Source organism: Pseudochaenichthys georgianus, chromosome 9, assembly GCF_902827115.2.
Source record: "Pseudochaenichthys georgianus chromosome 9, fPseGeo1.2, whole genome shotgun sequence".
Taxonomy (NCBI): Eukaryota; Metazoa; Chordata; class Actinopteri; order Perciformes; family Channichthyidae; genus Pseudochaenichthys; species Pseudochaenichthys georgianus.
Window position 1 is genome coordinate 12,533,268 of NC_047511.1, and position 12,923 is coordinate 12,546,190.

The 12,923-nt window shown below is 39.2% G+C and overlaps 1 long non-coding RNA gene across 1 annotated transcript; it reads left to right on the forward strand.

Annotated features, from left to right (window-relative positions):
• Nucleotides 1–10,336: 10,336 nt before the first annotated feature.
• On the forward strand, nucleotides 10,337–11,015 carry LOC139434391 (uncharacterized). Its single transcript, XR_011643739.1, has 3 exons — nucleotides 10,337–10,380; nucleotides 10,492–10,683; nucleotides 10,931–11,015. It is a non-coding gene; the product is annotated as an uncharacterized lncRNA (long non-coding RNA).
• The last annotated feature ends 1,908 nt before the right edge of the window (nucleotides 11,016–12,923 follow it).

Here is a 12,923-nt window from a genome sequence, read left to right on the forward strand (position 1 = left end):
GCTAGTAACATTTACAGGTTCCAACAGTTTCCGATTGGATAGCATCTATCCTTGCTTTAAAACAAACTCTGGCGCCTCTGATAGCACTGCTTCCTAACTCCTACTAGAAGAGCATAATAACACACTTAGATACAGTGGCAGGGCGCATCACAGCTCAGCTAATAAGGCAGATTAAAGAGAAGCTTTGCTGCGGGGAACAGTGAGGGGAGCAGTGAGGCTGAATGAATGAACTGCATGGAAAAGCACCAGTTCTAGTGGTGTGGAGTCATGCACACAGAGTTCACAACAATACTGATACACCATTATAGATTGAGTCATTCATGTGAAGTTTACATCCACACGCCACTATTCAGCTGCGATGAAGCACGGATGGCAGTGAGAAAAATGCAGAGTGAAAGATCACAGCACTGGTTGTTTACATTCTAACACAGCAAGGGGAATATAAGGTTAAGTTAATAGTAAAATATAAAAATATAATAATTTAAATGTATCCTAATTTGTTGTCTGTTGTACCTTATCAAGCCCCATTTTTAACATGGATAGAAATACATTACTTGCCTTTTTTTTCTTCCATTTATTTGACATTTGACAATGCAGAGGCAGACTGGAAAAGAAGGGAAGAAAGAGATGTGTTGACCTGCCCCAAAGATCCTCTTCTGAAACCAGAACAGTGGCATAAGCTGTAAACAAAACCTGGTGAAGACAGGCTTACATGACAATGAGTTGCAAGCAAGACAAGAAAGATAAAACATAACCAGAAAAACCCACACATATGATTATAAAATCCTGTTCCTGTGTAACATTTCCAAAGGCGGATTTCATTCTGAAACAAAAACATTGGGAAGTGCAACATAAATCCTCCCAGTAGCAAACCCAATGATACAACTCCATCGTGAGTGAACACAGCTCTACAGTAAACCTTTCACATGAGGATTTATCAGTCTGAGTTACACAAGTCATCCAAGGTTTATCGGTTTTCATACAGAATGCTCTTTTGTGTCACCTCCACTTCCGCTCAGCATGGAAACACTGTCTGGGGGAAACTAAAAGAGGGAATTTCATCCAAAAAAAAGATTTTACATTTGGAAGTTACCCTCTGACACAAGGAAGGTTTTCTTCACACAGAGAGAAGATTCAGTCCCCAATAACCTTGAATAAGCGACCCTTAAAGTTCACATGGACACATATTTTTAAGACATCCTTTTTCATTTGAGTCACATTAAGTGAAACACCGCAACAACACGCCTGAGTGGAAACCAAAGTGCAGCCTACAAGCCGACGTGTAAAACTTTTAACCCTTCCTGCCCCCACCAGCAGACCCCAAGGAAGTCAACAATAGGAGACCACAGTTTACTCCTATTGATTTTGTTAAGTGAAGCACTTTGTTTTGATGATGAAAATCCATATCCATGTGCTTGGAAGGTTAAGCTTGTAATGAGAAACTGTAATTCATCTTCATGGGCCCATAACCGCTTCTATATCAGTAACTGATTCCCCACATTGATCTCCCTAAATAGACATTTGTTACCTGCCACAGAAGAAAACGAATTGTCGGTTATTATACAATGTTGATGCACGAGGATATCAAAAAAATAAAAGGAACACATTTGCGTTACCTTACAGTATTTACATTGCATAATGGTCCACCGAGGCTACTCTCTCTATGGAGAAATGGATATCTGCCGCTTGCATGAAGAATTTCTCCCTGATTCCCTTTGCTCATGTCAGAAATGGTTGCAAAATGGTGAACGAATGACATGTTAACCACTGGGTCCACTCCAATGTGTTTTTTGTTATCATGTTATGTCGGGAGCCCAAGTGAAATAAAGTGTATGAGCTGAATTGGTCTGTGTGCTTTTTATATTTTTGTTCAAAGTTCATCTGAGTTTAGAGGGCATATCATCCAGTGGAAAAGGCCATCCCATAAAGGAGAGCTTATGAGGGAAGATTTACTAAAAATAAGTGGAAGACATTGGGATTGGGAACATGAATTCATGTCCACATTCTGAAACTCTAAATTGGTTTAAGAAGATTTTTAAAGGGGACGAGTTATGTTTATTCTTAACATTCATATTGCATACATATTTTTTATTCTGTTTTTTACTAGAACATGTTTACATGATTTAATAAAAAAAACATCTGTCTTAATATACCTGTATTCACCCTCTATCTGAAACACTGACACACTTTTAATGACAACTTTTTCTAAGCCCTCTGTGAAGCTGACAATTGAGCGGCCCAACCAAGCAAGGAGGCAGAGGCAGAACGTCCAAAAATATAACCCGGTGTGGGCATTTATTAAATCAGACACATGATTCACAGCCTCAATCCGGCTGAACATGTGCACACCGTAACCCACCACAGGGATTTTACACCACACTACCAGCCTCCTAACAGACAGGGCAACAGAGCCTAAATACACACACAGTAATCAGCAATTAGACACAGGTGGGGGGGGAGGAGTCAACACAGGGCACCGGGTGAACATAATCAAGAGTAACAGACTGGGGAAAGGGAAACACTTTTCAAAATAAAACCACATGTGCAATAGTACAAGGCCTGAAGCCGTCAGTCCACAGTGACGAAGTTACCTTCGTCACACCCTCTTAGAAAAAGCCCAGTCTGCTCTGATTTAAGAAAACAACTCTTCTCAAGCTATACGTGGAGAAGTTCAGATCCGGGGTGATGTATTGTATAATATGATGTAACATTGAAAGGTCAATCAATCAATTAATCAACCAATCAAAATACTTTATTTAACCTAAAGTAAAATTAGGTTTGGTGAAAGTTGCATCATGTTCGAATTAGGGCCGGGACTTTAACGCGTTAATTAAGATTAATTAATGACACAAAAATTAACGTGTTAAAAAAATTAACGCATTTGAATCGCACTTTAAAGGGGAAAGGAAACACCAATTACAGTTATAATATTCCGGTAGTTTATTCATTTTACAATGGATATTGATCGTAATATTTATTGTATATGATATTACTCGCCAAAAGAAAATGAATTATCCGCTGGACGGGTGGGGAATTCCGGGACCAGGCCGCCGCCATTAGGGGAGTCCCACATGGTGATGTCACTGGATGGGTCTTCGCTCCGGTATCCATACACAACGTAGCAGATATGGCAGCGATGGAGGAATTTTGCAATGAGATCGACGTTTTGAACGATGCATTTGACTATTCGTCGGGAGATGACATTGATGTGGAAGCATCTACAGTTACCAGGCATCCCATGGCCTATGTTTATGAACCGATTCGGTCGAATAGAGTGGCATACGATCCGGAAAAAAACAACAACAACAAAAACACAATGCTAACAGTGAGCCTCTGAATTAGCCCCGAGCGAACAATGCTAACCTATTACTGCACCGAAAATCACTCCTAGCTCCCTTATTACTTATCCTAGCCGAACATCCAACACATCGTTTATGATCGCAAGGAGACACAGAATCTAACGGTGCCCACCACAACACTGAAAGATATAAACTCGAGAGGTTATCAACAAAAACGTACATCAAAACAAGTGGCGCTAGGTACTAACATACGCTAGGCTAACGGTTTACCTTCCTCATTGTCTGGTCTAAACTGCAATGCAAATATATACAAAAGAAAATAAATATGAATTAGATCCAGTTGTATATTGTAGGACAACCAAACAATGAAGAAACCCATTTTTTTGGTTTCCTCCTTTTACAAGAAACAGAATGCGCTCCAATTTAGTTTCAAACTGTATTTGGATTAAGAACACCCACATAATTTTTAAAAAATCAGGTGACCACCTACTGAAATGTCAAAAAAAAGAAAATCAAAGGAAATTAACCTGGAGCAACAAAGCTAACCATTGATGTGTTGGGATTTAATGTTGTTGTGGTGCAACCCAGTCTCACGATTTGAACACGATTTTTAATCTATTGATTCGTGTTCACCAACACGATTTGCCCCTTTTTTTCGTGTTACACAGCACGATTTTTTCGTGTTGCACAGCACGAATTTAAAAGCAATGTATTTCTACTGCCTGCAGCACGTCTTTTGTGTGGTTCATAAAAACATGTTCTTACTCAATATCAAGCCACAAGTATTGCTTTTATTTTAAATCGTATAATTTCGGACTTTTGTTGCCGTCTGTGATGAAAAGAAATCGGGCTCAGAGCCTCAGGATACTGAAATCTGTATTTTTTAAATCTTTTTTTCCTTCTAATTTGTTATTCTTTTCAAAATAACACACTGTTATTTACTCACCAATAACACACAATTGTCCTTGCTTTTATTTATTGGTTTAATTCAATAATCTCGGTCTTTTTTGGCGTCCGTCAGGGACTGAATTTCAAAATAAAAATAACCGGAAACAGACGTAGGCCTATAAGGGACATCTCGAGCATCATCGACTTTGCGCTGTCATCGAGGTGAGGATGGCCGAAGACACTACACTACCCATAATCCCCAGATATCGTTTAGGACTACATTCCACGTGATTAAACTTCAAATCGGGATTGGATGTTGGATTGGCAGTGTGTCAAGGTTACGGAATCGAAGCTGGATCGATCCGTCGAACGCCCCCCCCCCAAAATGATCTATGGGGCGTCTCGATTGGGAACGTTTTCGTTTTTCCAACAATTAGAAGTTGCCAGTATTAAACACCAATTATTAAACAATTGAAATGAACCGATTAAACATCTATCTGACACAGTTTAAACGCATTTCAAGTGGAAGAATTGTTCGTGTCTCCTCTTCGTGTCCCGGGAAGCCGGAAGCTGTATTATTTTCAAAAAATAGAAATAAAAAAATATTATTTTTAACCATAATGGGTACTTTACACAACATTGATTCAAATGTATCCTTGTCCTTGTTTTATTTATGTTAAATTGTTGTTGTCGGTTAATTTTCCATTTTATTTATTTTGGTTTAAGATATCATTAGTTTTTTTTATTATTATCATGCTAGATGTTTAAACTTTTCTGTATTTTATAAGGCAATATATACTTTTTTTCCCGTAGGCTACTTAGGTTATTAAAGAGTTATCGTGTCAAAATACAAGAAATGTATTAATATTTTATTGTATAATCGGTACAGGAAATTACATAATTCAGAGAACCACCTATTGGCCAAAGACCGCTGCCACCGGCATTGCAATCCATCCTCTGACAAAGTAAGTTGTGTCACTAAAGTCTGATGCATGTTTTGCTTAGATTTAATAATTTCATAATTTTTTTAAGCCTTCACTCGCATGGTTCATCATACATAATGAACTGTTCTAAGTCTGAGAAATGCCTTCGCCATAATCAGCAAAGCAACATTAATGTGAAATAATTCTTGCGGGCGGCTAGCTAGCTAGCTCACGTTCAACATAAGCTTAAACTAGTTTAGCTACATTTATATCAGCTCATAAGTGGTGTGTGAAAAATATGTGTCTTGATTACGGCTGCATACGTCGGTGTTAAAGTGTGAGTTATACGTTATCTTAATCGCTTTTGTTTTACACATGACAGTACTAACGCTGGTCGACATTTTAATATATGTTTGGAGGGAGGGGCATAGTCCATGTGCACGTCCATGTGCTTGTTACGCGTATGAAACAGGAAACACGTAAATGAACTCAGTCTGTCTAAACTAGTTAAACAGTCACAATGTGCATTTAAAAAAAGCTAGTTTCACTACATAATTCACTTTTTCTGTTCTCTCCTGCAGCTCCTGTACCCACACCACAAACCCATACACTGATCTACACCATCATAAAACCAACGGCACTTTTAAGAGCCAAACTCAACCTATCTCTCTGTCTATCTATCTAGCTTTCTTATAGTTATTGTCTCTATCTTTTTCTATCATTCATTATCTATTTCTTCATCTATCCATCTCAATCTTACAATCTGTCTCACTATCTCTGTCTGTCTCATACAGCAGCTGTTTGTTTGCATATCTCTTGTCTCTGTCTGTCTGGCTGGCTGTCTGTCTGGCTGGCTGGCTGGCTGGCTGGCTGGCTGGCTGGCTGGCTGGCTGTGTTGCAATGGCAACAAAACACAACCCAGACCCCAATAATCCCACATCCAAAAAAGGGAAACGCATGGCTCTTGAGCTGAAGCATGAACACATGCTAGCTGAAGCTAAGGTTGGTGTTTTAACCCATATGACCTCATTCATTTCCTACTTGAATTTGGCACTATCTGTTATCCAAACAATGCTGAACAGGCCAAGAGTAACTGGATTTTGGATCAATGTATAGGGCCTTTGCAAAACGGTTCATCATTACAACATGGGGGGCAGAGGCTTACTAAATAAAGCTTGTTCAACTTGTTTTACTTCATTAGTTGGATATGGTAGGAAAAACTTGAAGCAAAAATGTTCTTCAAGAGAATGAATTTCCTTTTTATTTGTCCACTGTCATATGGTATCAGTTTATCAGCAACATCAACCTTACATGAGTTGTTACTTGGTCACAGAAAGCAGCGGAGGAGAGGAAACGGGCACGCTCTGTAGGAGACACTTTACAGTCCCCTAAAAGGGGCTGTGTAGGACGTGGCAAGCCGAGAGGGAGGCGTGGAGGGCGACACCAAGGCTCAGCTACAGGTTGAAATCCCAATTATTTTACATTTTTATGAATTTACTAAATAAATGGTTGGAAAATTGAATGAAAACACAGTAATTGCTTGTTGAGGGTCTACAATAATTCAAATATATAAACGCATAGTGACACTGCAGTCGGAGACATTCCCACTGTGGTGTCATAAGAACTATGCTTTATTTAATTTCACAAGCTTTTAAACAATAGGTAGATAATACAAATCATCAGTTATCTGTTGTTAACCCTCTGTGTGATGTTTTACAGTCACATCCCCCCCGACTGAGGGCTTCCAGTCTTCCAGTGTGGAGGTTCTGCAACTGAACCTTCAGCACAACACGAATTTGGTAAATCACAAAAATGGCTTTAAGTTTAAAACTAAAATAAATTGTGTTCGTGAGAGAAAATAACCTTATACACAACTGACAGTTCAGGACTCGGACGAGGAATGTAATTCAGTAAAGATATTGGCCAGTTCCATACTGAGCAAAGAAATGATCCTTGATTTTTAGTGTTCATCTTAAATATAGTCATTTACAGTTACATTTTCCCATTCTGTTCACAGAAAAGAATATGGAGAGACTCTCTGACATTCTTTCCTCATGTCCTCCTCCTGAGCCTCAAAAAAGCTCTGCCTCATCCTGGCCTTTTCGGCAGCAGAAAGCATCAGAGCGCTGGAAAGAAGCGAGACCACACCACCTACAATGCCTTCTAGAGAAAGAGGCTGTTGGTCATCCCCTGTGTGGCCTCTGCCACGAGCCGGCTGTTATTAGGTGAGATAACATTTACCTTTATTTAAATTACTTTACCTAATTGTAATTTTTCAGTATTAATGCTCAGTGCCCTGCTATTTCAGCTAACATGCATGACTTTTGTGATGATAGAAAACTGGATACCTAGAGAAGACCCACATGAAAATGAAAGTAATTCTAGGATATTAGAATAATTTTGTATTTCCTCCCAAGGTGTAGAGAGTGTCTCCCCGAGGAGTGGTTCTGTGGAGACTGTGATGTACTTCATCACAAGAAACAGCCACTCCACAACCGGGACAATTTAATAAATGGGTTTTTTAAACCAATTAGTCCAACAACATGTGTTGTTAGAGTGGATATGATATGAGACCCATGACCAAGGTATGCTCTCTCAAACATGCATTTTGATGTTCACATGTCTCTTCGGCCAGCATATAATGGTAATTAGTGCTATTCTTTTTTTTTTTGACAGCTTGCATATTGCCAACTGTGAAGGCACCCAACTGCTCCTGTAAAGGCAAAAACTTCACTGTGGTACCAGGCAAACCAGTGATTTTAATTACCATCAATGGTAAACAAATATATATATATATATATTTGGATTTCTATTGAATTGTTGTTATATGTTTACTGTTGTGGGCTGAGGCATTGTGCTTCCAATTGGAGTAAAACCTTCATGTAATATCTGTTAATCTTTGACTATTTGTAGATGGAACTGTTGTAAAGTGTGTCTTAATTATGTTTATTTACTTGTTCCAAGGGCGTTATGACTTGCATCTGCCACTATATGTCTGTCAAACTTGCCAGCAGCAGTGGACCCCCGACTTGAAAGTCCTCCTTAAGAGTGGATACTGGCCAGCTTCGGTCAGTATTTCCACACTTTACACCTTGGACCTCCTGAGCTCCTTTGAAGAGCTCAAGGTCATCTCTCCAGGATTCTCCAGACAGGCCTTTGCAAAGCTGCTGGAGCATCGCACAAAGTGTGGAGGAAGAGTAAGTGTAAATATTCTTTACCATATTATACATTATAACATTTCCGTAAATAGACAAAATCACAGCAATATATGTAATTATCTTCCAGTCTGGACCTGTCAACGGAGATGCACTGCAGCGCAGCTTTCTGGAGTTCTCCTATGCCTCGTATGAGGAAGACCAGCTCTGCTGTGGTGCTCCTTTCATCTGCCCTGCCTGCACGCCGGAGATGTTGGCTGTTTCTGCCGATGGAAACAGGAAGCTATATCGCTTTCGGCGAAGTGGAAGGTGCTATTTTTACATTGTTGTTATTTAACTTTTTTGATTACTGTTTATATTTCATGGATATATTTGCTAATCTTTTTGTTCTCAGTTCTGATGGCAGCGCCTTTTTTAATGGGCTCTTTGTAGCAGAAGACAGCGCGGTGGCTGCATTTGTCGACAAAATACAGAGATCACTGACAAATGCAAGTTTTTATTCATAATTTTACCTTATAGGTATATCACAAAAATAGCCATGTATATCCGACCCTGACTTTCTTCAAATTCAGCTACTTCTCCTTACCATCTACTCCAAAATCAGATAATTAGAACAAATGGTGTAGATCGTGATTCCATTGCTTTTAACTGATTTGTCATGATGTAATGCGTGTCTTAGACCCAGGGAAGAGGCACATGTGGGGACTCCCAGTGGACAGCAGCGAGGGAGACGTCAAGGAGGGCTTCTAAGCTGGATGAAGAAGGGATGGAGGTGGCTGTATGTCGCCATGGGTTTCTTTTGAAGGCCTTAAATATGTACAGGGGGGAGATATTCGCCTACCCCCTGTATCTTCAAAAGGAACTCATGCCAGCCAAAGCCAAGTTCTTCGCCATGGATGTGGCTTGCAAGTACTGGCCGTACATGGAGAAAGCTGCAAGTGTCCTTCCTGCTCTCCAGGAGCTGACCACCATGAAGCCATTCCTCAGTGTAATGCATGCTCGAGTCCATGCTACCAAATGCGAGGTATGTGAAATATTTTTGTATCCTGTACATTTATATTTTTTATATTTATAATACTGAAGTAGTAAATATCTAAGCTATACTGTTTAGTATAGTAGTATGTAGCCTCTTTGCACAACAATTCCAGCAACCTTTTACCATCAGATTATATGGAGTGGAAAGAACCAGGAGGGAGCAGGGATGACCGCCGGGGAAGAGGTGGAGCAGGTCAACAGCTACCTGTCCCGTTGTGCCCTGACAACAAAATACATGTCCAAAGCAGGTGAGTGGAAGGTCTTGCCCTATTATTGCATACTTTTTTAGATGACACATCATAACCTCATTATTGCTTTCAAAAGCACGACTGGACATGCTCACAGTGCATGCTATGGGATGGAACAGGAAAAAAGGTGACACCCTCCATCAGGCACTTTCCACAAGATATGTGAAGGTGAGCCTCCTATTAAAGGTGTTGTTGTGTCCTTTGTCATTTGCACATGGCTTGTTGTTAATCATAGCAAGTTTTAATCTTGATAAATGTCCATCGTCTACTGTTTATCAGACGAGTAAGAGGCTCCTGGAAGAGACTGCAAGTCTTGAAGAACTCAAGACGGAGCTACATTGTGTCTCAGATGACATGGTGTCGACGTGGATTTCCGACGTGAAGGAATGGGCATCTGGTAAGCACGACGAGATGACACCAGCTACATATCATTGTCCATGACTGTTTGAATTTACAGATTTGATCCTAAAGAGCAGCCAATGATATAAGGTTGATTTGTCATGCCACGTAATGGGACCCTCACTGGATTTCAGTAGACGGGGACATCATCTTCAAGCCATAGCAAGCCAACTATGTGTCCATGTTTATCTCTGATATGTTCCAGTTTCCATAGTTGTACCATCAATTTGTGTTAAAAGGTGTTAAATATGTTGCACAACTTTGTTTCTCAAAACCGTTACGTGTTGTGTAACAGTACATTTGACTGCCAATATTATTTCTACAGGAACATCGGGTACTTCTGAAGACATCCTTCAAACAGCACTGCAGCAAAGCATTGAGGGGCTTTACCTAAGTGTGAGGCAGTGGAAGCAATCCCTTTACCGACAGAATGGTATATAATGTTTTAGGTTGCAGATTCAACCTACTGAATTATATATATTTTTTGCACTTGCAAATATAGTTTGTCACATATCCCTATCCCTCTACCTCATGTCTTTTTCAGACAGCAGCAAGCTCCGCCATCGACTTCGAAGGAAGCTTGCAGACGACAAAAAGCGCCTTAACCAGGAGATACTGAAATACAACCAGCTGGTACACGACTCTGCCAGAGGCATAGATGTTGCTGCGGTGGAGCATTCCCTCTCTGGAGGGAGCATCATGTCCGCGCTGTGGCCGTGGGAAGTTCATGGCATGGGTCAGTTTTCAGATATTTCATAATAATTAATTTGAAGTTCTGTTATATGAAGGTATACCTTGCTGAGTTATGCACATATCATGTAGAGTGTTAGAATGTTCATTTAGTTTAAGGGTATATCTTAAGTTTTCTTATTGTGTATACATTTGATTATTTTGAAAGTACATGTTTGGAGTTTTAAATATATTGTTGTGCTATAATGAAAATGTGAGTCATGTGTATATACATAACTGTGATTGGATTTTAGCTAACTTTACAGCCAAGAAAAATATACTGGATCAAGTGATGCTTACACGGAGACTGCACGAGGAGAAAGGCATCCTAGTGTTGGAGATGGCGCAGTATTGCACATGGTTGCAGAACATGGCAGTTGCTCTAAAAAATAAGGTGGCTGAGGAAGGTAAGTTGAAAGCAAAACTTAACCTACCTTGTAAAGTATGAGTTGGGGAAAAAAAGTCAGCCCAAATCATTCTTGGTCACAGAAATTGGATGGAGTATAATGGCCTTTGCCCATTTGACCCGGCCATTTTACATAATGATGTCCCATGACAGTGACAATCATCTTTATATGTACATGGGAGAGAATATACTCCATTGAAGTGCTCTGGCCTCGTGAAGCAATCTTACTTTGTAGTATGTCCATATAACAATATTTTGTGTATTTTCAGATGTAGACAAGGGGAATGGAGGACTTGAGTGCATCCTAAGAAGGAAGCATGCTGAGGCGTCGGAGAGGTTGCAGGTGGTACTGCAGCAGTACAAGACTGCTTTAGGTCCTGATGCTTCTTTGCTTCAACATGAAGAGGAAAGTCAAAGTGGCCTAAGCAGTCCAGACACCAGTGAGGATGAAGAAGGAAACATAATTTAGGTAATTTACTTATGAATTAATGTACAGTATCTTTGTTGATTTAGCCTCAACCTAGACATGTTGCTGTTACTTTTGTATTAATTAATGCTTAACATACATTGTATATTCAAAAACCTCAAATTTGGTTTCTGATCTGCCCCTCTTTTTTGTTTCTCTGTATTTCCCCAGATTGCTGCTGCTCTCAAGCACGAATATCTGCCAAGACTTGATGTGCTATCAGAAATGTAAATACTTTACTGACTTTATATTTAGAGATTGTATTCATACTCCTCAATGGAAAATCACACTTGAATATGTTGACCATATGACTTTTCCCTATGCCGCAGCATCAGGCCAAATATTTCACTTGTACACAACTTAAATTGTATTGAACAAAATGCTCAGCCTCCCTGGAATGCATCCTGAGCAATGAACCATTCACTTTTGATCCTTTTTGAAACACTAGAATGTAAATTCCTAAATGTCCAAGTATATCTTGCTGGTTACCATACAACTTGGTGAGCACATTATTGTCCAAGAGCAGGACGTCTTTCCCTTTCTTCCCAGAACGGGATGCCTATGCATCATTATTATTTTCGATCTCTTATAGGATTTACCTGTCATTAACTTTATATGACTGCACCTGTTACACCGCAGGCCAATAACAGCTTTCGTTTGCGTTCCTTGCTTTAATTGCTTTGTCAGTTATATTTCCTTTTTGATCTCCAGCTATTAACCTGATTGATTGAAGTACTTAAATCAACATGTACAATGCACAGTCTTTTAGGATGTATAATTAGGGACATTGAGATAAACATCAATTAATACATTGTTATATTTTATTGACACATAGAATGTACATGTTTAATATACATAGTTAAATCATTAAAAAATTGTTGTGTTGTATGATTTCTTAATACTGTATGTTATAATCGTTTGCATAACTTGATTTTATGTTCTGTTGTCCATGCTTTTCATGTTAGACTAACCCCAACGCTCTAGAATCAAGACATACACCCTTATGGTGGCCTTTTACTTGTATTGTGGTGAAACGCATAAATAAATCATTGCCAGAGAGGACCATTTTATTGTTTTAAAAACAATGTTATTGATGTGGTTGATTGATGAATAAATATTAAGCATACTTCTGTGGTACTTTTTGTTGTTTACATCACACTGCATTATAATATGTTTGGAAATAAATTCATTTAGAAGTAACAATATGGGTTAGCACTTGAATATTTTTGTAAAGAGATGATCCTCACCCGGAACACTGGTTGTTCGTTTAAGATAGATAGAACTTTATTGATCCCAATTTGGGAAATCTTTGTGTTGCAGCAGCATTTAAAACACATGGCATTATACAATACAAATAAAAAGACAAGAAATAAGA